Source organism: Delphinapterus leucas, chromosome X, assembly GCF_059928025.1.
Source record: "Delphinapterus leucas isolate spDelLeu-1000000601 "Yukka" chromosome X, BTC_Dleu_Yukka2, whole genome shotgun sequence".
Lineage (NCBI taxonomy): Eukaryota > Metazoa > Chordata > Mammalia > Artiodactyla > Monodontidae > Delphinapterus > Delphinapterus leucas.
In genome coordinates, this window is record NC_143150.1 from 33,014,898 (window position 1) to 33,037,209 (window position 22,312).

The 22,312-nt window shown below is 43.6% G+C and overlaps 1 pseudogene; it reads left to right on the forward strand.

Annotated features, from left to right (window-relative positions):
* LOC149744199 (uncharacterized) overlaps nt 1-5,235 on the forward strand; it is a 30,231-nt pseudogene extending 24,996 nt beyond the window's left edge.
* The last annotated feature ends 17,077 nt before the right edge of the window (nt 5,236-22,312 follow it).

Below are 22,312 nucleotides of genomic sequence, written 5' to 3' on the forward strand. Positions count from 1 at the left end.
CACTCTGTTTACCACTGTTTAACACAATGCCAGGAATTAAATATAAATTGCTCTAGAACAGTGTATAAAAAGCCCTATCTTCAGGTAATGCCAAGTCTAGCATTTCCTTTTTAAAAACATTTTATGGCTTCCACCACCCACCCATCCAATCACTAATGTAGGGTCTCTGCGTCATAAAAGGACAAATAATATCAGTGGAAGAAGTCTTTCCAGAAGAAAATCATCAGTATTTGGTAACCTTTTGTTTCAATAGAGAAGATGTTTATCCCTTTTACTAGGCAATGCAAAGGAAGGGTAATGCAAATATATTACAGTTGTTTTGTTTTGACCCTTTTAATAATGTCTGGGTCTTAATCTCCAGAGTTTCTTCAGCCCATCTTGTTATGTACTGGGAAGGATGTCTCTACCCTTTCATTATACATTTATTGAGATATTCATCCTCTTCTGGAATCACCAGATCAAAGTCTGTTATCAATACTTCTTGTCCATAATAATCAACTGAGCCCCTAATTCCTTGTTTGCAATTGATTTAAAGTTTCTCCTGTTTGGAAAGCCACCTGGGACCTCAAGCAGACAGGCCTCTTTATCTGTCTGGGTGTTAACTTTGGTGAAAAGGGCACAGCTAGGGCTTCCCTGGTGGCGCAGTGGTTGGGAGTCCGCCTGCCGATGCAGGGGATACGGGTTCGTGACCAGGTCCGGGAGGATCCCACGTGCCGCGGAGCCTGCTCGTCCGGAGCCTGTGCTCTGCAACGGGAGAGGCCACAGCAGTGAGAGGCCCACGTACCGCAAAAAAAAAAAAAAAAAAAAAAAAAAGGGCACAGTTACATCACCTTGCTCACAGGCTTGGGTAGGCAGTTTGTGTGGGTCAGGACCTAGTCACTGGCTTAATAAATAGGAGGGTCTCAGCATCCTTTCCACTTAACATTAACTTGCAAAATGTTTAGAAATCTTAAAAGTGTGTAAAAAAAGGGAAATCAAGGGTTTCAGTATCCCTATAACGAGGTGTTTTAAAAAATTAGTGATACTTGACTCTGCAACAGTGCGTGTAAGAGGGAAAACATTTCAGAGGCGTTGATTTTTAACTTTTCCCCGACTTTACCCACCCAGTGCTCAAAAATCCAACACTCGGAGGGGTACATTTCACAAAGTTTTAACTTTTCGAAGGGTTGATTAGAATATGGAAAATATACCATTCACTGAAACCGAGAAAATTAACAAAAGTCCTGACAATCAAGTGCTTACCAATGCTTTTTATAAGTCAATTCCATAAATAAATATCCAGTTAGAAACAAAGTTTACAGGATTTTAAATTATCAATGATGAAAGATTATATGCTTAGGGTAATGTTAATACACACATGAAAATCTACAGATGGAAAAGTTAAAAATTCCCGTAGGACAGACAAGTAGACTTAAACAAGATGAAAGATGTACTACATTCTCGGATAAACAGACTTAGACTCAAGAACATAACAATTCTTCATCAGTTAATCAAGCAATCCATTCTAATCCCAAAGAAAATCCAAAAGGCTTTTGAACACTTTGTTATTTTCCACTGTTAATAAGGGAAAACAAACAGGCAGAGATATCCAAGAGCGTTATGACAATGAATAGCCATGTTGTGAGAGAACTAGTCATACCACATGTGAAAATATATAGAACACAAAGTTCAAGAATAGACCTGAAGACATACAAGAATTTAGTATACACTGAGGCAGCCTCCCAAATCAATGAGAGTATAGACAGCCTTGGGACAAAGTGATACCCATCTAGAATAGGCTCATAGTTCCACACCTCTCACAATAAACCACGATGAACTGTACAGGGATCCAAGAATTAAAGGTACAATGCACAGAAGCACACAACTACTAGAAGAAATAACGGGCAAGATTCCTTTATAGCTCGGGAGCAGGAAAAGCCTTTTGTACGTCTGACCCAAAAATCCATTAAAAAAAAAAGAGGATAAATGTGAACACCTAAAATTTACCACGCTAACGAAAAAAGCATAATCGAAGTTAGAAAAGCATTGATAAACGGGAAAAAATATTTAATTCACATCAGTAGTCTTCCTAACATAGAGAGCAAGCTTCTAGATATCGTTTAAGAGTAACAACCAAGAGAAAGACATTACTAGTTCACAGAAAAAGAGCCACAAAAGGCCCTTAAATATACAAAAAGATTCCCCAGCCGCACATATAAAGGGAAATACAAACAAAAACTAGTACACTACTGTATAATTTCATACAAAGTATGAGTTCCCAGCCAAGACCTGCCCTTTCAGAGGGGCCTGTATTACCTGCCATTTCCTCACCTCTCGAGTCTGACTTGTCTCAAATCCCCTTTACCCATAAAATGGTTATAATCGCACTGTAAACAAAGTACAGTCCTTTATATGAAAATCCCTGACCCTTTAATTTCGATTGCCCTCTCATGCCATCAAATCTCTACGGAAGTTCTTCGAATTTTTTAATTTTGGTAATAAGGCCAACCTGCTGCCAATTATCAGTAACAAGAAACAAGCATTTGCACGAACCCGCACCCTTAACGGTGTCATAAAAAAAAGTGTGGTTTTTTTCCTTTTGGAGTTTTTTGTCCACATACAGCTTGCTCACCTTATTCATATTTTGTATTATTACCATGAACTTTTATCTTTGATAACCTGAAATTATTTCTTTAAAAAGCTTCATTGCTTCTTTCATTAATAAAAGGACTCCTGTTATTGCACAGAACTGTAAATAAATAAAAACATAAAGCACCAGTATTCCCATCACTTGCAGAGAGACCCTGAAAATTTGGGGGTTTATTCTTCCACGTGGTTAAATGCACACGTGAAAATGGAGCTAGAAGTTTTTTAGGTCAAAAATTCATGAAAGGAAATGTTACTTCTCTAGGGATACACTCCGGGGAGCCCAGTCCCTGTCGGCAGCGCACTCAATCCCACCCAACCAAGCCGACCCTCCTGCGGCCGCGTAAATGGGGAGGGAAGGGAGAAGGAGTTGGCGGCCCCGCACTCTCCTCCTGCCCGCCCCGCCCTCTGGCCACAGAGAACCGCTTCCCGAAGGGCTCTACTTGGACGCTCTCCCTACTGGCGCCAGGGCACAGAACTCAGGCGGCGGTACAATCCCGGCGCCCACGCTCAGCCAGCCTCGCCTAAACGCCAGACCCCGGCCGGGCCCACGCGGCGCCCCCTCGGCCCGTCCCCGCCTCCCCGCGAGCCGGCCAGGATGCAGCCACCATTGGCCGACGTCGCACGCCAGGCATAGGCTACCCAGACGCTAGAGGACGGGGAGGGTCCCCGGGATCAGAAAGGCTGCCGGACGGAGCCCAGCCCCCGGCCCCGCGTCGCCCCGCGTCGCCCCGCGTCAGGGAAAGGAAACGAAGGAGGCTGAGGGGACCCACCTGGCTGAGGCCACGCTCCAGCGGGAAAAACTCGGTCAGCTCTGAACTTTGCGCGGGGGCCGGCGGGACTCGACTGCGCCCCACGCCCACCTCTGCCGTAAAGCGGCGCCTGCGTGGCCCCGCGTAGACGACCCCCGCCCCCTGTCGTCCGCGTCTCCTAGGAGAAGCCCGGGTGGTGGGGCGCGGCGGGAGGGGAGGGGGAGAGGAGGGGTGGGAATCCGGGTTCCTCGGTGTTGGCCCCGCCCAGGGGAGGGGTGGGACATCCTCAATTGGTCCCAGGTGGCGAGAGGTGGGAGAGGTGAGCTTGGGAAAGGCTGAGAGGAAACCTCAGGCGTTTTGCTCTCTGCTCGCGAGAACCAACTTGTCCCCCTTGTAGGGTCCCTGCCGCCAACGATGTATGCGAAGGAACAGTAAAACGGAAATTTTACCGTTCAACAGTCGCAAAACTATTTAGAGGAAAGAAGTTTAAGTACACTTGCAAACGACGTGACGAGTTTGTATCCTTCATATGCTTGAGGTTATTAATACTTGAATTGCTCCCTCCTCAGGTGAGGGGCAGAGTCCCAAGAGCAGGCACTCCCGCTCTTTGCCAAGGACCTGCTAGGGAGCCAGCGCCTCTGAATTGGTTTTCCGGGGCTGCTGCAGGTGGTGTCCACACCGCCTAGGTGGGTGGGGATGTGCTGGGTCCGAAGGAGTCGCAGCGACTCGCAGGCTTCTCCTGCCTGGCGGGTGCCTTGACTTATTTTTTCCTGTTGAGAAAAGGAGCACGCTCCTCTAGAGAAATAACGTTCACATCAAGGAGACACACGTAGCATAGAGTGGAAGAGGAAGATGACAGGTGATGCCGCCACTCAGAGATGAGGGGTGTTAAATTGGGGCTTGTATCCACCCAGTACCTTGTTCCCTGCAGAGGGGTGCAGCGGAGGAGAGAGAGCACGGGAGAGAGATTCAAAGAAAAATCTTTAGAAACAATTGTCTCTAGGATCGTGGGTAACCGGCAGCTTTTTGGTGACTAAAACAGTCGAGGCTGTGAAGATGTTTTTGTTAACTCTTTATTTCCATTGACAAATGTAATTCTTGCTTGGTTATTTCTTAAGAAAAAACATCTCCAGAAATACGGAAGTTTTTCAAGGGAGAACTGAAGTCACCCCTGCCCAGATCTACTCCCCAGTGTAACCACCCTTCCAAGAAACACTTAAAAGAAATCCATGGGCTCTGCAACGACCCCAGGGCAGCACAACTGGCCTGCTGACTGCCCCTAACTCCTCAGGATTTCCTGCCTCCACTCTGCTCCCCCACCGAGGACCTGCACAGGCCCAGGCCCCCCAAGACAACCTGCTGTCCGGCTAGTCCCAGCCTTGGCTCAGGCTCTGACTCACAGCCCCTCTTCTCACCCATTCCCTGCTGTTTGGGCAGAGCTGGTGGGAACTTCCGGGGCAGAAGGCAGGAGGACAGTGAGGACCCTGAGGTGCCTAGTTCTGGCCAGGCAGCTGCCTTTTTGCATTTCAGGTCAACACAGGAAATCTCACAAAGCGCAGCTGCCTTCAACTCCTAGGGAGTGAAGGGAGGGCTTCATGCTCTGCCGCAACTTGCCCTCCTTCTTGAGGGTGGAAACTGAAGAGAGCTTCCACCTCCTCCCCACGCGGAATTACCTGACCAGTCCCTGGGCTCTGGATCTCAGCTGGCCCTCTGGATTCCTCTGTGAGTTTCTTTTCCTTCACTCTGGGGAGCAGTGGCTGTTTCTCCATGCAGAGATGCAAGTCAAAGTCTTTTTTCTGTCTCCATTCCCTGGATGAACACAGATGCAATAACTACTCATTGTGCCAGGAAATCGAGGTCCAAAGAGGCTACGTGGCTTTGCCATTGTGAACCGGGAGTGGTTCACACACACAAGGGGCGGAGGGAGGGAGGGGGGGTGGGGATGGGGGGGTCTCATGCTGCAAATCCATTGCTCTCCTCCATGCAAATGGCCACTGAGGGCAAGAGAAGATGTCCAGCGTCATTAGTCATTAGGGAAATCAACATCAAAATCACAAGAGATACCACTTCACGTCTACCAGGGCAGCTGTAATTTTTAAAATGGAAAATAAGAAGTGTAATAAGGATGTGCAGGAACTGAACCCCTCATACACTGGCTGGTGGGAATGTAAAATGGTGCGGACACCGTGTAAAGCAGTTCGGCACTTCCACCAAAAGTTAAACATAGAGTGACCACATGATCAGCAAGTCCACTCTATCCAGAAAATGGTCAATGTTATGTATTGTAAGAAAGGAAAACGTATTTTTTCATCCTTCTTAGGGTCCCCGGCAAGGTCTGAAAATGAAACTGAGAAAAGCAGATTAACAGAAGAAAGGCGTACAAATTTATAAGTTTTATGTGTCATGGGATCCTTCATGAGCAAATGGTTAGACTTGTGTATCTTATGCTAGGTGTGATGAAGAGTGGACAGTCATGGAGGAATACGATGGATTAAGGAAAATAAGGTAATTGTAGTGAATGGGGGGTCATTTAGCAAGGCCTGTTTGTTTGGATTCTTCTTGGCGTCCCTTCTAATTCGGAGATAAAGAGGCTCCTTTCCTAATTCTTGTATGGACTAGTCACATTTGAAGAAGATAAAAACAGCAGTTGGAATTTTTTTAATGATAAGGATCATTAAATGTTAGATTAAAACAGTTTTGGGGGGTTTTTTTGTGGTATGCGGGCCTCTCACTTCTGTGGCCTCTCCCGTTGCGGAGCACAGGCTCCGGACATGCAGGCTCAGCGGCCATGGCTCACGGGCCCAGCCGCTCCATGGCATGTGGGATCCTCCCGGACCGGGGCACGAACCCGTGTCCCCTGCATCGGCAGGCGGACTCTCAACCACTACACCACGAGGGAAGCCCCAAACAGTTTTAATTTAACCTCATAACCTCTTCTTTCTCTTTTGCAAAACCTTTTAAATACTGTTTCATTTATACACTACTTTATACTTCTGGACCCAAACCATAACCTCCGAAATTTCTTTTTCCTAATAAAATAAACCTACTGTGTAATCTACTGTTCCTTCCTCTTCACCCTTAATACATATTGAAGAAAAACACTAGCCATATTATATTAAAGTGACAAATGAAATGAAGTTAGATTAGATATGATTAGAAGCAATCAACCTCAATACATCCGCACTGGGTTCCTTCAACTTTCACTTCCTTACAGTGAGTTCCTTGGAGATGTGTGAGATGGCTATCTAGTTCTACGTTCCGTGGTCTCTAAAGTCAGCCTTCTTGATAGCAACAAACGCCAAGTCCCCCCACGCTCTCTGCTTAGAGTGAGCTTGTTCAGCTTCTTCGGATTGTCTACTACACATTTTCAAAAGGATATTGCTAACTCATGCAGATTTGGTGAAAGTTGAGGTTGTCTTTTAATGTTAATGTCTTACACAAATGCTTTTGAGCAATTGCCAGCCTTTTTTTTTTAATTAAGTAATTTATTAATTTATTTTTGGCTGCGTTGGGTCTTCGTGGCTGCGCGTGGGCTTTCTTTTTTAGTTGGGGTGAGCGGGGGCTACTCTTCATTGCCGTGCGCGGGCCTCTCATTGCGGTGGCCTCTCTCGTCACGGAGCACCGGCTCTAGAGCGCAGGCTCAGTAGTTGTGGCGCACGGGCCTAGCTGCTCTGCAGCATGTGGGATCTTCCTGAACCAGGGCTCGAACCCGTGTCCCCTGCATTGGCAGGTGGATTCCTAACCACTGCGCCACCAGGGAAGCCCCATTGCCAGCTTTGTAAATACCTAGATTGTCTTTTGCTTGTTTCATGAAAGCATAGCTACAGTTATACTAGGTGCTACCCAAAGTTTCATGCGTTTTCTTTTTACTATACTAAAGATTCATAGGATGTATTTCTTTCCTGTTGGGAGAAGGGAGAAGGATTGAAGCAGAAGCTCAAAACTCTAGTTTTCATCTGTCTGACAAGAAACTAAAGTGCTTTCATATTTCTTCAAAACTGTGTTTTCATGGAGATTAAATTATCCCTCTTCCTCTATCACTCCAGCATCACAGAGCAACACAGAGGTTACTTAAGGGTTTCTGAAGACATGCCTTTGCTTTTTCTGTCACTAGAATAGATTCTAACAACTTGAGCATCACATGTTTGCATGAAGCTTTCATTTATATTGGTGAAAGAAACGCATACTTTGTGATTAATAGACCTTTATATATCCAATGTTCTTATTTTAAGTAGCACATTCAACACTCACTTTGAGAATCTTAGATTCCACTTAGTTTTAGGCACTTTGACCAGTCACACAGGACTGGAGCAAATTGTGACAATCTATCTGCGAAAATTTTCTGTAAGGATATATTTTGGGGAAAGGAGCACTGAAAAGTAATAACAAAGTCATTGTAGTGTTTGTTTGATGCTTTATTCTCTTCACCAACATTTAGAATGAAACCATGTATGTTCTCCCAATGACTATTTTTATTCCTCTCTTGTTCTGTCATTTAAAGAAGCAATATAAAGCAAAAAAAAAAAAGAGGGGCTTCCCTGGTGGCGCAGTGGTTGAGAATCTGCCTGCTAATGCAGGGGACACGGGTTCGAGCCCTGGTCTGGGAAGATCCCACATGCCGCAGAGCAACTAGGCCCGTGAGCCACAACTACTGAGCCTGCGCGTCTGGAGCCTGTGCTCCGCAACAAGAGAGGCCACGACAGTGAGAGGCCCGCGCACCGCGATGAAGAGTGGCCCCCGCTTGCCACAACTAGAGAAAGCCCTCGCACAAAAACGAAGACCCAACACAGCCAAAAATAAAAATAAATAAATTAAAAGAAGGCTCAAACTTTAAACAGAAAAAAAAAGAAAAGAAGTTAGTTATAGAATGATAAGCAGTAAGATCTTATCTCAGCAATGCTACTACCTGGCTGTGGCTTTAAGTAAGTCACACTCCTTGCATTTTAGCTTCTTCATCGTTAAAAGTGGAGGATAAGGATTAGTGGACTTCTAAGAAGGCTCTTCCCACTCACATATTTCAGACCTGTGTGATTCCAATTCTATGTGTGGTTGATTTTAAATTACAAGCAGAAAGATTGTGTGCCTCTCTGCAAAGGTAGCAATGGAACATTTACATTAGGAAGTTGTGGACAGTGTGCTTGTGTAGGCAGTATGCTGAAAAAGCCCACGAGGAGAAGCTAATTTCAGGAGGGGAGATGGGAATGTGGATTCAGAGAAATCATGACACGGAGAGTAGTGAAGTTGAACAAGCTGACTTCTCAGTGAACTAGGAAATCAGATCACTGATTGATCATGAAAGCTCTGGGGAGGGTTTGAAATTTAATGAAACTAGAGAAGATTTGGATCAGCCACTTGTGGCACATTTTCCAGGGATTCGGGTATGAATGGATAAAACAATTATTAAGGAGTATTTCAGGTTTGACCCCGTACTGCTCACCCACTCTTTCTTCAGACTTGGATCTGAATGCCTTTTATAATTTCTGAAGTTCAAACATACTCTAAGAATGAATATTTACTAACAGTTAATGTAATTTTTATTGTTCCACATGATCTATCACTCTTAGAAATAGAAGTAGCATTATTGGGATATGCCTCCAGCTTTCTAAAATGACTTGAGGTGACCTTGCAGCAAAGGTGAAATAAGATGTCTTTCCTTAGCTGAACTTAAGAAGTGTTCATGCTAAGTATGCAGGCTTGTTTGGACTTGCTTAGAGGCTTGAATGAGATAGGAGTTTTGGTAGGGCACTGCAGAAGAATGTCCACCATTCAGCTGATGTCTCTGGCTTAACACTGGATTTTAACCTCTCACATTCCATCTCATAACATTTTATACAAGTGTTTTGATTTGCCATCTCAAGGAGAATGCCGGTACGGCAAATATCATTCTACTGTCTGATTTCGTGGTGCACATCTTTTAGGAAGCTAGAAAATTAAGAATGAAAAAGAATGATTATAATTTGTGTTAATGTGCATCGATTTGAATGTTCTAGAAGTGTGATCTCTTTTCAAGGTTAAATATATTTAAGAAGTCGAACTGACAGCTTATCCTTAGCCTTCATTTTCCAATTGATTAAACTTAAATACATGGTATATAACATAAAAAACGGCATAAATTATTAAGATCTAATCTTCATCAGTAAACAATAAAAATGTCCATGATACTTGAAGAAAAACGTGGCCCACCCATTTAAAAATGTTTTATAATTTTTCTTTTCCAGCGCTGAAAATGGTGTTGTTTGCCTTGGGTTGAGGGCATATTTCTTTATTTCTACCACTACCACCACCAGCTCTAGCCCCGTCCCCACACAGTGGTTTTAAATTTTCATGAAAATAATCATGAGTGAAAGGCTGGGAATTAAAGAAGCAAAGAATGTTCCATTTACTTTATACGTACTATTGTTTAATGCTTTCAGGAAATTATATGTTATCAAGTGTGTGTTTATGGTGATGATCGTTGCAGATAAATGAAGAATTCAGAGCCCGAACCTAAGCTCAAAATAAGATGCCAAAAAAGGAAGAAAAGATCAAAGAGCTTGGAACGGAATTCCAGCAAGCTGAACCCAGGCAATGAAACTAGATATATATTCTATCATGTCAAGATGTGATAGAAAATTACCTTTTAAATGGAAGGAAAACATGACCAGTAACAGACTTTCTTGTATATCAACATTTTAGTTTAAATAACTTTACAAATCTGATTTCCTAAGACAGATCATTTCCATGTGTGGAAAGACTCAAGCATTAGTTTTTTTAAATTTGCCTAAATATTTTGTGGCAGAATGTATTATACAAGCAAAACTGTTTTTGAGAGGAAATTTTCATTTTAATTTGAAAACTTGCGTCCCCTTTTGTATTACTTTCAGTTCTCCATAGAAACAGAACCAATAGGATTTATATATATATATATATATATATATATATATATATATATATATATATATATATGAATTGGCTCACATGATTATGGTGGCAGACAAGTCCCAAGATCTGCAGGGTGAGTTGGCAAGCTGGGGACACAGGAGAGCCTTCGGTGTAGTTCTAGTCTGAATCCAAAGTCCTGAGAACCGTGAAAGCCAATGGTTTATAGTTGGAAGGCCAGCACTCTTGAGACCTAGGAAGAGCCAATGTTTCAGTTCGAGTCCTAATGCGAGTCTAGGTATGCGGGCTCAATAGTTGTGGCTTGCGGGCTGTAGAGCGCAGGCTCAGTAATTGTGGCGCTCGGGCTTGGTTGCTCCGTGGCATGTGGGATCTTCTCGGGCCAGGGATCGAACCCCTGTCCCCTGCATTGGCAGGTGGATTCCTAACCACTGCGCCACCAGGGAAGCCCCCTAATTGCTTTTAGATATGGTAATTGAAACTATCTTTCTGCTGAATATTATTTTACTTAATCATCATCAAATAATATAACAAAATTTACCATTTTAACCAGTTTTTAAGTGTACAATTCAGTGGCATTGAATACTTTCACAATATTGTGCAACCATCACCACTGTCCATTTTCTGAACATGTTCATCATCCTGAACAGAAACTCTTTACTCATTAAACAGTAACTCCCCATTTACTCCCCCCTTCCAGCCCCTGGTAACCACCATTCTACTTTCTGTCTCTATGAATTTGCCTATTCTAAGTACCTCATATAAGTGGAAGCATATAATATTTAATGTTTGTCCTTTTTGTCTGGCTTATTTCACTTAGCATAAGTACTTATTCAAGCCCAGATCTAAGTGCTACATGAAGACTGGATATCATCTGACTCTGAGCCATAACACTAACAAACCAACTTAAGAGTCAACTTCTAGGGGACTTCCCTGGTGGCGCAGTGGTTAAGAATCCACCTGCCAATGCAGGGGACACAGGTTCGAGCCCTGGTCCAGGAAGATCCCACATGCTGCAGAGCAACTGAGCCCGTACGCCACAACTACTAAGCCTGTGCTCTAGAAGCCCCTGAGCCACAACTACTGAGCCCGCGTGCTGCAACTACTGAAGCCCGCACACCTAGAGCCCGTGCTCCACAACAAGAGAAGCCGCTGCAATGAGAAGCCCGCGCACTGCAACGAAGAGTAGCCCCTGCTCACCGCAACTAGAGAAAGCCTGTGCGCAGCGATGAAGACCCACCGCAGCCAAAAATAAATAAAATAATTTTTAAAAAGCGTCAACTTCTAGAGGATACAATTAATCAAACAGCCACATGGACCTTCTAAACTAGTAATCAATAAAATGAAACCAGACTACAAGTAAATATTTGGATATGAAGCCAGAGATAGAGAAATCACTTATGGTCAATAAGGTTCCAAATAGACAGTGGAAAGACCATATCCAAGATCAAATGTTGTACCAACAAAAGACAGCTGCCTTTGTTTCGAGAGTCTACCAAAGGATATAGGCTTGGTGATAAGGCAATGCTCAAATATAGGAACCCCAAAACAGCAAAAAGTATTCATCTGGAACTTCATGTAGCCATTGGCCTGTACATGCTGGTCAGTGTACGTGTCGAAACGGAAAGGGGGCAATGAATGTGGCCCGTTGAGAGTAGAAACAAACCAAGAGACAAGGTAATGAACAAGGGGTTGCCCTGCATCAGAAGAAAGACTTCCTTGATAAAAGGGACAGCAGTGGACAGTGTGAAAGGTGATATAAGCAAGTGTGCCAGGAAACCAAGGTCCAAAGAGGCTAATTGCTTTTGCCGTTATGAGCCAGGGTTTCACATGACAAATTCACACACACGGGGCTCTCATGCTACAAATCCATTGCTCTCTCCTTGCTATACATGGACTTTCTGATTTCATCTTAGGGTTGTCAGGGAGGAAGACATTTTCTCCTACTCTTCTAGGTTCTTCTGCCTGGTCTAAGAATTAAATTGGCATGAGACAGATTAATAGGAGAAAATCAAACAAAGTTTAATAACGTATTCATGGGAGGGACCCAGGAAAACTGAGTAATTCACAAAAATGGCTGAAACACTCACCTTTAGTACCATCTTCAGCTAAAGACAAAAAAGGGTGTTAGGGGTAGTGGTTTGGGACTTCAAAGGGGAGGAAGGCAATTCACATGGAGATGGAAAAGCAAATGTTTGGTAAACAAATGTATGCTGGGCCAGGCACAGACAGTGGGAGACAGAGAGGAATTGTAACAAACAGTCTTTGCTAGGTTCCTCCCTGTCTACACACCTAGTTCATATTATAGTTATCTATGGGGATAGCTCCCTTCCTGGAATAGGTCCTCTATCCACATTCTTTAGGGGAAGGTCAAAGCTTCTTCCTGAGTCTTTTCGTCTTGATTATTTTCAGCTCGAAACAATCTGCATGCCAAAGAGACATTTTGGGGTGACAAATTTTGTTCCCCTACAGAGCGGAGACCAACTTGACCTGCAAACCTTCATAACACTTGATGCTTCTGGACTCCCAGCCTCAGCTCCAGCTCCAACTACCCTTCTCCGGGCTGGGCCAGTTTCAATGCCAATGAAGGCGAGCTCAGTATACTCTAATGCCTTTCTCAGCCACAGGCCAGGACCATCACGACCTGCTTTCTGACTTGCTTCTGTTCTCTCTAGTTTTGCCTTGGTTCAGGTTCTTTTTTTTCTTTTTTTTCTTTTTTTTGAAGATAAAAGGAAGCACCAAGTTAATGAAAACCTAATTTACATACTGTTCCATATGGCATTCAGATTAATAGGAGAACAATGGATATAATAAGAAAATTATACAAGGATTGAATTTCACATGGATCATTTGATATTCTACCTGTGCTGTGAGCAAGTCATGTTGCATTAGATCAAATCCTGATTTTATTACGTTACCAAATATCCCATTGTTGCATCCTCACCTTTTGCCTCTTCATTACAGGGATGTAATCGCAGGATGAACCCCTCAGAGCTTGTGTTCAACTGCCCGTGTGTGCCTATTTCACAATCTGCCATTGTTACAAGACACTCTGGTTAATAAGCAGATAATAGGATATGCAAATTGCATGTACCTGATGAGGAAGGAAAAGTGTTGGGCTCAGGTTCTTGAAGATTACTTCCATTCAGTGTCTCCAACCCTGCCTGTGGATGGATTTTGATTTACAAGCTCAATATGAAGCAGGAGATAGATGGGCCCCAGGGTGAGCAGCTGGAATTCGTTCCCTGTGGACTGATACTCCAAGATGAAGAGAGGCTGAGCCCAGATAAGAGATAAAAGACCACGTATTTCTCATTCTCAAAGTCGAGGAGACCTTCCTGACTACGAAGCTCCTTGGTGGTCAAAAGGGGAGTGATGTCAAGCTACCCATAGGCCTCTTCGCTGGAATCCATCTTGGCTAAGAGATGCATGCACACACGGGAGGATCCTGAGATATACCAAATATGGACTCAGAACCAGACAAATCAAAATGATTGGCCAAAGGAAACCCGGAAGAAATACCCCATATAAGTGATTTAAACTACCACGAGGGCACGATTCTCTCTCTCTGAGTCCACCCGTGTGTCTATCCACATGTACAGTACTCTTTTTCCTCCTATTAAACACTTTGTTTCACTACTTCCCATCTTTGTGGGAATTATTTTCGGCAAAGCCGAAGGGCCAGGGCCTTGTCACTGGCCACTGGTCTAGCGGCTAGGATTCAGCGCTCTCTGCCGCGGCCCAACCTCAATCTCTGGCTGGGAACCAAAACCCCGCTTCAAGCCGCTGCAGGCTGAGGCCACCCGAGATCAAATACTCAGTGCATCAAGCTCACTCCCTTGGCCCCTACATCTCCTGGAACTCCACAATTCTCTCTGGCCTTCTGGTAAGGCAGGAGAGAGATGGGCTCCAGGTTAGACATTTATAATAAGCCTCCTGTTTATACTTCGAGATAGAAATAACAACAGGAACAGGGTAAATTAGCTAGACTGTGTCTCCTGTGGACACTTTAAGATAACAGTAATGGCAGGGGCAGAGAGGGGCTAAACCCTGCTTGGGCAAAAGGTCACATACTTCTCATCCTTGGGGGTAGGGAGACCTTGACTGCACATGCACAGAAAGGCTCCTCAGGGATCAAAAAGGGGAGGGGACACCAGATCGATAATAAGTTTTGCTAACTTCCCAAAGGTCCTCGCGCTGAAATCCACCTTGGCTAAAGGATGCATGTGCACATAAGGGAGGGCCCTGAGACAAATAAGCTATTGGGTCAAAACAAGACGAATGGCCAGAGGAAAACAAAGACCTGGAAGACTGCCCCCTTATAAACGATTTAAACTTCCCAAAGGCGTGACTTTCTCTGAGCTCACCTGTGTGTCTGTCAGCATGTACTCTGCTTTTGTAATAAATACCTTACTTTCCTCTCTACCTTCTGTCTCTTTGTTAAAAAATTTTTTCAAGGCAGACAAGAACTGGGGCACAGACCCTAGCCCCTGGCCCTGGTGGTCTAGTGGTTAGGATTCGGCACTCTCACCGTCACGACTAGAGTTCTATCTCTGGTCAGGGAACTAAGGTCTCACTCCAAGTTGCTGCTCATTGCTGTCTCCCCGAAATCACTGGGATACAAATCCTGGCCCCTTCATGCTTTGCTGCACCCTTGTAGGAGGCAGGGGAGGCCTAGGCTGACAAATACTGTTCCTGAAATCTACGTGCTCACCAATTCTGCTCTCAGAATCCTGCTGCCTGAAATGTATCCCATCACGATTTCAAGACAAATACCCACACACATGGTCATATGTAGTTAGGATTAAAGGGAACCTCAGCTTCAAGAACAAGTCAAAATCCTTCCCAGATGAAGACTTTTATTTTCCTACTAAAGGCAGACCATTTCCCCAAAGTTTAAAGCGTTCCTTGCCTTCAGTTCAATTTTAAATAAGCAAGTTGCATTATGCAATTTAGCCACTAGATGGCAGGACCTCTTCAACCTGAGTATAACACTAACTGCTCAGAACATCTCCAGGTGGTCACAAGGGGGAGCCCCAGACAAAGCAAGAGGAATTTACCAGGTTTTGGTGAAAGAAGCTCTTTCCAAGCGTATCTTTATCTTGATAATGATGTTAGCAAGTATAATTTTGATCACCTTTGTTTCCACATTGATAAATCTCTCCTCTTTACATCCTCTCTCCACATTTAGGAACGCTTTTAAGGAAAACCACTTTAATCAGGAAAGAAAATCTGAGACTTTTTATGGAAATACAGGGCACACACAGAGGCTCCACTTTTGTTGAAAATGTATTTCAGAGGAAGTCCCTAGGAATCCTCAGCAAGCTTGCTGAGCACAGATCCTTTCAAACACAGAAAAACTGATCCAAATTTCACTCAATTATTCACAGATCTTTAAAATTAGTTTCATGCTAAGTACTTTGAGCTCTTTCCAAGGGTGAAGTAGGTGTGTTGCAAAATTATTTTCCTCTTTTTTAGAAAATAAAGCCAGAGGAGATGAGAGAGTGGGCTGAAGGAAAACTGGAGGCAAGGAGACCAGTTCTGGGCATGTGAGTAGAGGTGAAACTTGAATATATTTTCTCACTCTCCTTGCAAACAACCTGAAGATGGAGGCTGTTGTTTCCAGCATTAAAGAACAGTAGGACCATCCATCCCTGTAGTGAAACAAGTGGGATTTATGGCTTATTGAATGAACCATGGATTGTCTCCATAAAAGCTTGAAGAAAGTACTTAACTTGGGGTTTTAATTTGTATTAGGTGGTTTTAGAGAGGGTTTAAAGAATCAGTGCTTTGGTCTAGATTGGATGCTGTGATATAATAAGAAATAAATATTTAATCTTTGTCCCTGGTTGCTGGCACACAGATTCTAAAACCCTTGGAATCTCCCAGATAATAAGAGTGTGTTTTGTATGCTAATTAGACGACTGGTGCCTTAGGGCTGCTCCCAGAAGGACCAAGGCATGATTAAAGGGTTAAACTTTCAGCCCCATCCTCTGACATCCGGGGAGGGGAAAGGGACTGGAGATGGAGTTCAGTCATCCTCCAGTGTAAGCTGGCATCATCCAATCTGTTGAGGGCCCAAATAGAACAAAAAAGGAAGAGAAATGGTGAATTCTCTCTCTTCTTGAGGTAGGACATCCATCTAATCCTGCCGTCAGACATCAGAGCTCCTGGTTCTTGGGCCTTTGGACTCCAGGACTTACACCAGTAAACCACCTCTCACACTGAAACCGAGCAGGACCCTGTGGGGTCCCAGGCACAAAAATCTTTCTGTGTCCTCCGTTTCTTGTTTGTAGGAAATAGGCTTCATTCAGCCTCCATGACCTTCCCTGAGTTCCAAAGGGCAGGTTCAAAAGTTGCTAATCAGGGAAGGAAGGGGGATGCAGAAACAAGGGAGGAGCAGGCAAGAAACTACAGTGCAGCCTTGGGGCAGGGTCCTGGTTCCTCCTCAAGGGATACACATAACAATATCCCTGAGCTCTTCTGCAGAACTAAAAATCCCCACCAAATGGAAGATGTTAACTACTTGATGGAGCATTCTTTATTCCAGAGAGAAGGTCACAGCTCAATAACCTCGATAACCACAGAAGCGAGACCATCTGATACCAGATGATCTCTGGATTGAAGAAATGCAGGCCCTGCAAGCACCCTGACCCTTATCAGCAACCCAATCCCTTAACTATAAGACTCCTCACGACCCCCCCAGCCCCCACCCCAGGTTGGGACACAGTTTTGAAGGCATTAGCCCACTGTGGCCCCCTTTGCCTGGCAAAGCAATAAAGCTATTCTTTTCTACTGCACCTACACTGTCTCCAAGATTCAGCTTGGTGCCGGTGTGCAGAGCATGATTTTCGGTATCAACCCCCACCCTGGTTTCTTAGGCCTTTGGACTAGGAGTTACACTACTGCCTCCCCTGGTCCTCAGGCCTTCAGACTTCGACTGAATTGTACCACCACTGGCTTTCCTGGGTCTCCAGCCTGCAGATGGTAATTAGTGGGATTTCTTGGTCTCCATAATCACATGAGCCACCACCAATTCATCATAATATATATACATATATATATTTCCCATTGGTTCTGTTTCTCTGGAGAACCCTGAGCAATATAATCACCAATGACCAATGACTTAATCAATTGTGCCTACATAATAAAATCTTCATAAAAATCCCTCAACAATGGGGTTCAGAGAGCTTCTGGGTTGGTGAACACATCAGGGTGCTGGGAGGGTGGCATGCCTGGAGAGGTCATGGAAGATCTGCACCTCCCTCCCCACAAATGCATGTCTTCCATTTGGCTATTCCTGAGTTGTATCCTTTATACTAAACTGGTAAGTATAAGCATTTCACAGAGTTCTGTGACCTGTTCTAGTAAATCATCAGACCTGAGGAGGGGGTCATGGGAACCCCTGATTTATAGCCAATTGGTCAAAAGTACAAGTGGCAACCTGGGACTTGTGACTGGTGTCTGAATTAGGGGCAGTCTTTTACATTAGCATTCTGTCTTTTACATTAGCATTCTGTAGATTGACAAACTTATAAATACTATTTACAATTCCTAAAACGTGTGTGCTTTCTTATAAAAAATGTAATGTGGCATGCAACATATTTATTAAGAGTCCTAAATATCTTTACTTTCTCTGTAAAAGGAAGCCTATGTTCAGTATTTAATGTTTCAGTATCTTATTTTATTCTGGAATGATCGAGATATTCAATAAACTTCCATCATTTAACTTAATTTAGCAAAACTCTAAAGTTTCAAGTTACTAAAAAATCTGGAGAAATTATTTTTAAATAGACATACCATAAAACATAATTCTTCTTAAAGAGTTCACCTAAAAACTCTTATCTCATTTACATTTAATTTACTTATGAAAATATCATACCAAGTTATTTTTCTTGCTGACAAATTACATAATAGAAATAATATCTTATTTAATTTCCATTAAACCTAGGTATAATAAAAGTATTGTATTTAATGTTGATGACTCTAAAGACATGTCTGGGGCTTCCCTTGTGGCGCAGTGGTTGAGAGTCTGCCTGCCAATGCGGGGGACATGGGTTCGTGCCCCGGTCCACGAGGATCCCACATGCTGCGGAGCGGCTGGGCCTGTGAGCCATGGCCGCTGGGCCTGCGTGTCTGGGAGAGGCCGCAGTGGTGAGAGGCCCGCATACCGCAAAAAAAAAAAAAAAAAAAAGACATATCTGTATTAATTAAACGAACAAACTTTAACTAAATTTAATACCAAATATTACTTTAATACTAAATATTTCCAAGATCACGTGAACCTGAAATTCATTTGGGTTAGTTTCTTTTATATTTCTGAGAACTTACTTAAGCACTTAATTTCCTTTAAGCCAATTAAATAGAGCTCATTTACAAATTAATTTTGTCAATACCATTTGGGGATAGAGACATATCATATCTATAATGTACACACAGACATATAGACAGACACAACTAGAGACCTCATAGCTTTGTTTTGAAACTTAGTCATAAATCAGATATTACAATATAAAACTCACTAGTTTATAAATAACAGTTGAAATAAGTTAAGTTTACTTGCTTGAGTTTAAAAAGTTTCTCCCTTTTTTCCCCTCAGTCTCAGGAATTAGAGATGTCTAGATAAGAGTAAGATAAGAGTTCCTGAGAGCCTTGGTAGAAAATTTACATCTCAAAGGCACAGGGAGAGAAATTTGAGCTCCTCCTAGAAGGGTTTTGTTCCTTTAGGGTCAGAATTTCGAGAAAAGAAGTTTTATCAAGCTGGCTTTCTCTAATTGCATAAGCAAAAACCAGTTTTGGAATGTCAAAAAAGAGCCTCATCTTGGCCATTTCAGGGCAGAATTTCCTTAGTTCCCAGCAAAGTGTATACTTGTGGAGGGTGGCCAAGATGGTTGAGTAAAGAACCTGCGCTCACCTCCTCTCACGAGCACACCAAAATCACGACTATCTGCAGAACAACCATCAATGAAAAAGACTGGACCCTACAGGAAAAGAGCTTGTACAACTAAAGACATAAAGAAGGAATCACAGTAAGATGGGTAGGAGGGGTGGACTCACGATGTAATCAAATCCCATACCCCCTGTGTGGGGACCCACAAACTGGAGAATAATTATATTGCAGAGGTTCTCCCACAGAAGTGAGAGTTCTGAGCCCCACATCAGGCTCCCCAGCCTGTGGGTCCAGCACGGGGAAGAGGAGCCCCCAGAGCATTTGGCTTTGAAGGCTAGTGGGGCTTAATTGCAGGAGCCCCACAGGACTGGGGGAAATAGAGACTTCACTCCTAAAGGGCATACATAAAATCTCATGTGCACCGGGTCCCAGGGCAAAAGCAGTAATTTGATAGGAGCCTGGGGCAGACCTCTCTGCTGGTCTTGGAGACTCTCTTGGAGAGGCAGGGGTGGTGGTGGTGGTGGTGGCTGTGGATCACAATGGGGACATAGACATGAGTGTCAGACATATTTGGGAACGTTCAACTGCATGAACACTCCTGGTTGCTGCCATCTTGGCTCATTAGCACCAAGACGTGGCCCCACCCAACAGTCTGAAGGCTCTAGTACTGGGACGCCTCAGGCCAAACAACTAACTGGGAGGGGACATGGCCCCACCCATCAGCAGACAGGCTTCCTAAAGACTTCCTGAGCCCACAGCCACCTCTAGACATGCCCCAAGACATGGCCCTGCCCACCAGAGGGCCAAGACCCAGGTCCACCCACCAGTGGGCAGGCACCGGCCTTTCCCACCATGAAGCCTGTATAAGCCTCTAAACCAGCCCCACCTACCAGGGGGCAGATACCAGAAGCAAGAAAACTATAACCCCACAGACTGTGGAATGAGTCTGCTAACAGCAGGTTAGACCCTACCCTAGGACCAGCTGGGACCTGGCCCTGCCCACTAGCAGGCCAACGCAATTTTTGGGACACCCCATGCCCCATAATCAATTGTGTAAGGAACTGGGCCCACCCCAACAATCTGAAACAAGCTCTGGGATCGCTGGGCCCTACAGCCAGACTCCAGGAATAAGCTCTGCCTGCCAGTTATCCAGCACTAACCCCAGGACCTGGCTTTACCTGCTAGTGGGTGGGCAACAGCCCCAGAGTCTTCAGGACCCTGAACCTGACCACCAGTGAGCCAGCTCTAACCCTGGGGTCCCCTAAGGTTCTGCAATCAGCCACCTCCAGACGAGGCCCCACTATACAGCCAGCAGCATCTGCACAAGGCAGAGCCTGGCAACCAACCAGACTAGGGGCCAACCAAGCCTACCAGACCATCCACATGGTCAGCCAGCCACAAGAGAAGGGCCCACGCAGCCCTCTTGGGGGAGTCCCTAGGGCATATGGCTTGGGTGACGAGAGGGAGTGTACTGCTGGAATGCACAGGACGTCTCCTACAGAGGGTCACTTCTCCAAGGTCAAGAAATGTAACTAACCTACCACATACATAAAAGTACAAATAGCAACTTAGAAAAAATGAGGCAGCAGAGGAATATGTTCCAGACGAAGGAACAAAACCCCAGAACAACTAAGTGAAGTGGAGATAGGCAGTCTACCCAAGAAAGAGTTCAGCATAGTGTTCATAAAGATGATCCAAGAAATTGGGAGGAGAATGGATACACAGAGTGAGAAGTTAGAAGTTTTTAACAAAGAGTTAAAGAACAATCAGAGATGAAGAATACAATAACTGAAATAAAAAACACACTACAAGTAATCAAATAGTGGAATAAAAGATACAGAAGAATGGATCCGTGAGCTGGAAGACAGTAGTTGAAATCACTGCCACTGAACACAAAAAAGAATGAAAAGAAATGAGGATAGTTTAAGAGACCTCTGGGACAACCTCAAGCATAATATTCACATTATGGAGGTCCAAGAAGGAGAAGAGAGAAAGGGCCTGAGAAAATATTTGAATAGATAATAGCTGAAAACTTCCTTAACCTGGGAAAGAGAACAGTCACACAAGTCCAGGAAGCACAGAGAGCCCCATACAGGATTAACCCAAAGAGGAACACACCAAGACACATTGCAATCAAAATGACAACATTAAAGATAAAGAGGGAATATTAACTAGTAACTGTAAATATATATGCACCCAACATAGGAGCACCTCAACATACAAGGCAAATATTAACAGACATAAAAGGAGAAATCAACAGTAACACAATAATAGTGGGGGACTTTAACACCACACTTACATCAATGGACAGATCATCCAGACAGAAAATCAATGAGGAAACACAGGACTTAAATAACACATTAGAACAAATAGATTTAATTGATATTTATAGAGCATTCCACCTGAAAGCAGAAAACACATTCTTCTCAAGTGCACATGGAACATTCTCCAGCATAGATCACATGCTGGGCCACAAAGCAAGCCTCAGTAAATTTAAGAAAATTGAAATCATATCAAGCATCTTTTCAGACCACAACACTATGAGACTAGAAATCAACTACAAGAAAAAAACTGCAAAAAACACAAACATGTGGAGGCTAAACAATATGCTACTAAACAACAGTGGATCACTGAAGAAATCAAAGAGGAAATTAAAAAATGTCTAGAGACAAATGGAAATAAAAAATACCTAGAGACAAATGAAAACAAAAACACAACAATCCAAAACCTATAGGATGCAGCAAAAGCAGTGCTAAGAGAGAAGTTTATAGCTATGCAAGATTTCCTCAGGAAACGAGAAAAATTTCAAATAAACAACCTAACCTTGCATGTGAAGGAGCTAGAGAAAGAAAAACAAACAAAACCCAAAGTTAATAGAAGGAAAGAAATCATAAAGAGCAGAGAAGAAATAAATGATAGACACTAAAAAAAATAACAGAAAAGAACAATGAAACTAAAATCTGGTTCTTTTAAAAGATAAACAAAATTGATAAACCTTAAGCTACACTCATCAAGAAAAAAAGGGAGAGGGCCAAATCAATAAAATCAGAAATGAAAATGGAGGAGTTACAACCGACACCACAGAAATACAAAGGATCATAAGAGACTACTATGAGCAACTATATGCCAATAAAATGGACAACCTAGAAGAAATGGACAAATTCTTAGA